Genomic DNA, 8497 nt, shown 5'->3' with positions numbered 1-8497 from the left:
ATTCAAGTTAAAAACCTTGAAATATGTCCCACCTACAAATCCAGAATGTCTTGAAATCACATTTTAAAGCAGTGAGAATTAAGAAGAATTAGTCTTATGTGTCCCTGAGTCCCCACACAATACAGAAAGAGTCTTTGTGTTGGCCTTGCTTCTTCAGAAATGGGTTAGATACAATACAATATTTACACAGAACTGCTTCACAAAGAACGAGAAATTAGATCAAATTTAAAGATGAAAGAAAATTTATTTTTCTAGTTTTATATTTGAATTCTAAATTTGGCTCACTGAAATAATATCCATTTCTTTCTTTGAGAAAGCATACATCTGTTTCCATTTTAGCATAGAAATATTACAGAACTCTGTTCTAATAGTGATTATAACTTCTCAATTATACTTGTAATAATTTCATGCATTTTCATGGTGTTAAAACATTTTGCATCTTATTGGAAAAGGAAAAGAACAACTTCAATCTGCATCCAAAGAATAAACTTGGATTAGAATGCAGCTTTTTTTTTTTTTTTTGGTGCTATGCTGATCCACTAAACAAACTGATCTTATTTGTGTGACATTGTAAATATCTTTACTTTGTAAATCATTTTGAGGTATGTTTTTATTAGTTGCAGCTAAATGTTGAATGCACATATCATTAAAAGTGGTGATATTTTTGCCTTTAATTTTTCTAAATTATTCATATTCCTTACCCTTCCTAAAGAAAACCTAAATCTCATAAAAAAGACAATACTTTAGATAAGATGACTATATTCCTGAGTTTACTTGGACTATTCTAGTTCATGACTATTTTCCCAGCATAATTATTGACAGTGGTGCATTTCATTCTGAAAACCCTTTATTTAAATAATAAATTAAATAGTCACTGTATGTTACTTATTATCATGGTATTGTCATGCCACAAACTATCTCCAAACTTAATGACTTATAATAACAATTTATTACGTTTCGTGAATGTGATATCAGTAGAATTGATCTGTTGATTGAACCTGTTTGGGTGATCTTGCGTAGACTTGCTTATGCTTCTGTGTTCAGCTAGCAGGTTGTCCGTAGCTGGCTGATCTATTAGATGAGTTCAAAAGTAATTGCAGTTTTTGCGTTGTTGGAATTTACCATTTATTGGAATACATTCTTAAATAAATGTGGTTATGTTATACATCATTTTAATGGGCATTTTTCACTTATTTTTTGCTAATGACTTATTACCTGCCATTTATTTTATGTTTATTTTAGAGTATGGAAATGATGTTAGACAAAAAGGAAATTTGAGTGATTTTCTTATTCAAGTTCAAAATGGGTCGTAAAGCAGTGGAGAAAACTCACAACATCAACAATGCATTTGGTCCAGGAACTGCTAATGAACATATGTACAGTGGTGTTTCAAGTTTTGCAAAGGAGATGAGAGCCTTGAGAATGAGGAGCATAGGGTTTGGCCACTGGAAGTTGGTAACAACCAGTTAAGAACAATCATCGAAGCTGATCTCTTACACCTACACAAGAAGTTGCCAAAGAACTCAATGTTGACCATTCTACGGTCATTGGTCATTTGAAGCAAATTGGAAAGGTGAAAAAGCTCAATAAATGGGTACCTTATGAGCTGAGCGAAAATTTAAAAATCGTAGTTTTGAAGTGCCACTTTCTCTTATTCTACACAACAATGAACCATTTCTCGATCCGATTGTGACGTGTGATGAAAAGTGGATTGCATATGACAACCAGAGACGTTCAGCTCAGTGGTTAGACTGAAAGAAGCTCCAAAGTACTTCCCAAAGCCAAACATTCACCGAAAAAAAGGTCATGGTCACTGTTGGGTTGTCTGCTGCAGGTCTGATCCACTGCAGCTTTCTGAATCCCAGCAAAACCATTACGTCTGAGAAGTATGTTCAGCAAACTGATGAGATGTGCCGAAAATTGCAACGTCTGCCGCCGGCATTGGTCATCAGAAAGGGCCCAAGTCTTCTCTAAGACAATGCCTGACCACATGTCACACAACCAATGCTTCCAAAGTTGAATGAATTAGGCTATGAAGTTTTGCCTCATCCTCCATATTCACCTGACCTCTCACCAACCAACTAGCACTTCTTCAAGCATCTCAACAACTTTTTGCAGGGTAAACGCTTCCACAATCAGCAGGATACCGAAAATGCTTTCCAAGTGCTCCTAGAACCCTGAAGCATTAATTTTTATGCTACAGGAGCAAACAAACTTATTTCCTGCTGGCAAAAATGTTTCAATTGTAATGGTTCCTGTTTTGATTAACAAAGTTTTGTTTGTGCCTAGTTATAATGATTTAATATTCACGATCTGAAATTGCAATTACTTTTGCACCAGCCTAATAGAATATCTTCAGCTGAGATGATTTGTCTCTGTTCCACTTGGTCTTTCTTCTTCCAGCAGTCCGGCCCTGGGCTTGTTCTCATAGTAGATTCAGAGTGTTAAGAGACTAAATGGGCCGGGTGCGGTGGCTCATGTCTTAATCCCAGCACTTTGGGAGGCCGAGGTGGGCACATCACGAGGTCAGGAGATCGAGATCATCCTGGCTAACATGGTGAAAACCCATCTCTACTAAAAATACAAAAATTAGCCAGGCGTGGTAGCAAGTGCCTGTAATCCTAGCACTTTGGGAGGCCGAGGTGGGCAGATTACGAGGTTAGGAGATCGAGACCATCCTGGCTAACACGGTGAAACCCCATCTCTACTAAAATACAAAAAATTAGCCGGGCATGGTAGTGGGTGCCTGTAGTCCCAGCTACTCGGGAGGCTGAGGCAGAAGAATGGCATGAACCCGGGAGGCAGAGCTTGCAGTGAGCTGAGATTGCGCCTCTGCACTCCAGCCTGGGCGACAGAGTGAGGCTCCATTTAAAAAACAAAAAACAAAAAACTAAATGGAAGGGTGCAAACTCAAAAGTAGAATGACACTACTTTCACACTAGCACACTAGCATATTCTGTTGGCTAAACCAAACCATAAGGCCAGCCCAGAATCAATGAGGGAGAGGGCTGAAAGGGAGAGCCTTAGAGAGTAAAGGCTGTTAGATATGATAAAGACATTATTTGGATATACCAATGCAATTAACCAATGACTCAATATAAATATAAAGTATATTTCCACTTAATTAAGCCCTCTCATTTTTATTTAGTCAACTACATATGCCAACTACATGTGCCTGCCACCACACCGGGCTAATTTTTGTATTTTAAGTAGAGACAAGGGTTCACCATGTTGGCCAGGCTGGTCTCAAACTCCTGACCTCAGGTGATCCACCAGCCTTGGCCTTCCAAAGTGCTGGGGTTACAGGTGGGAGCCACCGTGCCCAGCCCTAAAATGTGTTTTATACTCTGGTGTGTCTACACAGTACTTAAAATAATCATGTGACAAACTCCCTTTATAATATTCATTTCCTTTACATTCTTTTCCAAGATATATTTTCATGAAACCTTCCAAATTCCCTTAAACTTGTTTACATTTGATAAAGTCAGAATTATACTTAGATTTTTGTCTGCTGCTTCTTAAAATGTGTTATGTCTTCCTTTATAGGTAAGCCTGCTGCAAACATATCAGACACACTCATCTAACAAAGCTTGCTAGAGAGATAATTTGTATTTCAAAATTAAAATGATTATTATAACACAATAAGCATTTCATTGAAACCTACCATATTCCCTTGATTATAAAGAATAAGAATATTTAGGAGAGTCATGTATTGATTTGCATCCTTTTAATGATCGAAACAGTATTTTCTTCACTACTTAGCTGTATTCACAACACTGTTCTTCAGTATCATTTTTCTCCATAATTTCATACCTCTCATTTGAAAATTAAAATAGTACTTAAGGAGCTTGGAATATGTTCAGTATTAAAACTGTCTACTAAATAAGATGGTCCAGTATAATATTCATGATGTAATCTGGTGCTGTATTATCACTTTCTCAGAAAACTTCTACTTATTTTTTTCCCAAAGCATCTTTCTGCTTTAAACATAGATTTCTCATTTGTGTCTTATTTTATAGATGCCAGTGTAGCCTCAGAGACACAAAGTCTCTTATGTATATAGACGGAGAATCATAAAATAATATTCCTTTTTATTATTCAGAAAGTTGGAAATGAGCACAGAATCACACGAATTGTCCATTGAAGCTGGAGTGTTACTATCTCCTTGATCAATGGAAGAATCTTGCCTAGTGCGTTTTGAGATCAAGGGAACATCATGAACCAGCAATCTCCGTGTAGAAAGAGTTGTGAATACACTGACATGGCATTTAAAAAGTTGTCTTGATGAAATGTAATTGTGTAACTTTCCCAAAGCAAATACAGAGAAAAATATATGCATTATCCTTTGTTTCCTTCCAGCTCTAACAGGCACTGTCACATTAGGACAGTATATCATTATTTTCTTCAATTTTAAATATTAATAATTTTATCAAGAGATTTTGTTGTTTTGGAGTAAATAATCCACTAAGCCATTTTATAGTTTTGAAAATTCATAAAACACTTACACATACAAATACCCCCACATAAACAGCCATTTTGTATGTATCAGTGATCCTTAAGTATAGTTAATGGATAAACAGAATAAACATGAACTTGTTTTTATTAAGAGATGCTCATAAGAGAATGCCTACACTATCTGTGAATTCTTCTCTAATGAAGCCATCTGTTACAAAAAACAAAAAAGCTGAGTTAAAATTACTGGCTCATTGCTAATGCTCTTGTCATCCAAACTATATCACAAAAATGTATCTGATAGAAGATAATGATCAAGCGGTATTATGAAATTTTTAATATAAGAAATTTGATATTTCCTAAAAATATGATATATTTCATAACAAGTACAATTTGTCTCTCATAGAGCAAAGATTACCTACTAAGTACTATTGAAATTCTACACTGAGATTCCAGTTACGTAATTGCTTTTTGTCTCTTGAAAACCTAATTAACTGAACTGCAAAATATTTTGTTGATGTAATTGATTCCAGAAACAAGCTCTTTGGTTGTGATATTCAATTGAGAAAAATATGTAGATATATAAATGGAAAAATACCTAAAATCAAAATACAATAGTTTATATGCAATTATATGAACTTTTCTAGAATGGCTAGCATGCTGTTATACTTTGGAATTAATATTTCACAATTATGATACTTTCATCATTCTCCATGGTCTTGGGAAAGACAATCATGGTGATATTTAAAATATTTTTTAAATTTGTATTTTACTCATTTTTGTGTGTATTTCTTCTGTTGTGTGGAAATGAACTATTAGAAATGAACTCTTAGACAATTTGAGATTTTTAGAATCTAAGTTTTTATATTTCTTTATGGTTCTATACGGAATTTAAATTATCTGTTACACCCTACATTTAAATGCCAGTTACTAATTTGGCAGCTATTCTGAATACCTTGAGTCTTCTCTGTTCCAGCCCCTGGTTCACACTTTCTTATAATTCTTCTAGTCTTAGATTCTCCATCTGGTTTTGGCTCTTACTGAAATAATGTATTTTTCAGCAATGCTATGGCTTAATAATACCGAACTTTTCAGCAGAATATTCACTAAGCTGAGTTCCGGCAAAATTAAAGGATAATTAGCAAATAAATTGTTGTATTTTTAAGCCCCCAAGTTTTAAAATGGTTTGTTAGACAAACTACAACGCTGACACACCCCGATCTGAAATATATGAATTCAGTTGTCTGCAGTAGGTATTTTTATAACTCTTCAGATGATTTTAACTTGGAGCTGGTTTTGAGAGCAATAGCCTTAGAAAATTGAGACACGGAATATTTGTCTAAGGAAATTCTAAATAAAAGTATTTGAACTGAGAGAAGAGAAAGGAAGAAACCGGTCAGGTAGGCAGTTATTGTAGGTCCTCAGTAAAACTCCTTCAAACAAAGAACAGCCTGAAAATCAAGCCGCAGGCTGCAGATAAAAAAAGAGCCCGCGTCGTGGAATGGGAACGCTACTCTGTGTACCCAGATGAGAAAATTCCATCCCTTTTTGGACACATTTCTCTCTCCTTGGCACACTTTCGTCTCTTAGGTTTCACCTATTGGTTTCTCACTGTTCACTTATTTTACATATGCCCACCTTTCTGTAATTGGCCCTGGGCTAAGTTTTCATTTACATAGGTTGAGTCATCATTTCAGTTCTTGATTGGTCCCAGGCCAAGGTCCCTGGCCAAGCTTTCAGTTTAGCTCTTGATTGGTCCCAGGCCAAGGTCCCAGACCAACTTCACCTCTACCTCCAATTGATTCCTTACACTATCATACCTTTATCTTACTGGTGCTTTCTCCAAAACGGTCTACAGACTAGTCAGCACATTCTTCCCCTTCCAGTCTATAAAAACCCTGGACTCAGCCTCATAACTGGAAACCTTCTTTCTGGCCCCCTCTTAAGTGTTGAGAGCTTCCCTGTTTTGCTTATTGAGCTTACAGTCCAACATCACCCTTGGTGTCCACACTACATTTTCTTGGTCATGAGACAACTTTGGGTAACATTTCAGACAACGAGGCTGCTTCAGACCAGTTAACTTTTTTTTTTTTTTTTTTTTTTTTTTGAGACGGAGTCTCGCTCTGTCACCCACGTTGGAGTGCAGTGGCACAATCTCGGCTCACTGCAAGCTCCGCCTCCCGAGTTCACGCCATTATCCTGCCTCAGCCTCCCGAGTAGCTGGGACTACACTCATCCGCCACCACGCCTGGCTAATTTTTTTTTATTTTTTAGTAGAGATGGGGTTTCACCATGTTAGCCAGGATGGTCTCGATCTCCTGACCTCATGATCCACCCACCTCGGCCTCCCAGAATGCTGGTTTTACAGGTGTGAGCCACCGCGCCCGGCCCAGTTAACTTTATAATATAGGAAAGTGCAGAGATTAATATATAATCAGTGGCTTTGAGGCATTGCTGTATAAATGACTTTATATTATAGATTTTTGAACAGAAAAAGTAATGTAACTGATAGGTGAACAATTTTATAAAAGGATATAGTGAGTTTACTAAAAAAAAGCTTGTGATGGTTAATTTCATGTGTTGTCTCATATGGGCTAAGAGATACTCAGATAGCTGATAAGACATAATTTCTGGGTGTGTCTGTGAAGGTGTTTCCAGAAGAGATTAGCATTTGCATCAGGAAGCTGAGGAAAGAAAGTTGCCCTCACCAAAGTAGATGGGCATCATCCAACCCACTGAGAGCCTGAATAAAACAAAGAGGAGGAGAAAGGATGAAGTTGCTCTCTGCTTTAGCTGGGACATCCATCTTTTCTTGTCCTTGGACATCAGTGCTCCAGGTTGCATACCTTTGGACTCTGACTGGGACTTAGACCATTTGTATCCACTTGTTCTCAGATGTTCGTGTTTGCACTGAAACTATACCTCCAGCTTGCAGATGGCAAATCATGGGACTTTTCATCCTCAATAACTGCATGAACCAATCTCTCATAACAAATCCCTTTTTATATGTTTCTATATATCCTATTGCTTCTGTTTCTCTGGAGAACCCTAACACGAAGCTTGATTATAATTAAGTGTTTATGTTTATATTATATATAATAATTATTAAATACACTTTTATTTCATAAGAGACACATAAATGTTTATTTGATGTTTTTGTTAAATTAGGTAAGGGGATTTTGGGTAAGTAGTTTGTCTTTCTTTAATAAAAGATTTCCCTAAAGCCACTTAGTCCATCTCAGCCCAGTTGAGAAGATTTAGAAAAATAGGTTAAGTTGTAAAATTTAAAGGGCTTGTAGTTAGCTTGATGACTTATTGCCAATTAAGACATCTTACAAAGTTTTATCTTTGGTCTCTTCCTATTTAAAATGTTTATTAAGGACTATGTTAAGATAAGTAAAAGCTTATTAAATTTTTATAATACTGACACAGAGATCATAGATATGCTAAGTAAAAAAAATCCAAATTCAAATATTTACTTGTTGAATAAAGGCCAAAAGTTTTCTCATTGAATAAAGATTTTTTTTAAAGAAATTTGTGATGGCCTTTCACTCTGCCCTTAATTCATACAGCGGAGCTAGTTCTTCCATTGTGTCCAGATGACACCTCAAGCCGGTGCTATGAATTCTGTTATCTCTCTCTCAGAAAACAAGTCTATAATTCTTTCAAGCCACAACACTAATCTCACCTTATTAACTGAAATGTTCAATCTTAGGTCATAATCAAAATTCTAAAATTGACTTAAAGCTGAGTCTTTTGCAACTCATGGGTTCAGCCTGCTATAGGTAAGAAGCAGCAGTTCAATGACGAGAGCTGATCACCTTCTAATTTTTTCCCTCATTTAAGGTCCTCCTGCACTCTCACTCCTCAACCTTCCTAAATTCTGTTTGTGACCCCTTCATGTCTGGAAACTTGGGAAGGAAAGAGAGGAAGGAGAGAATAAAGAAGACAAACACTTGACAAGTACAGTGATCCAGCATTGTCTTGGCAGGAGTTTGACATTAATTCATTATCCCAAGGATGATTTTTCTTGTAGAGAGTTTTG

The sequence above is a fragment of the Pongo pygmaeus genome, chromosome 10 (genome assembly GCF_028885625.2).
Source record: "Pongo pygmaeus isolate AG05252 chromosome 10, NHGRI_mPonPyg2-v2.0_pri, whole genome shotgun sequence".
NCBI lineage: Eukaryota > Metazoa > Chordata > Mammalia > Primates > Hominidae > Pongo > Pongo pygmaeus.
This window is presented reverse-complemented; position numbering follows the sequence as displayed.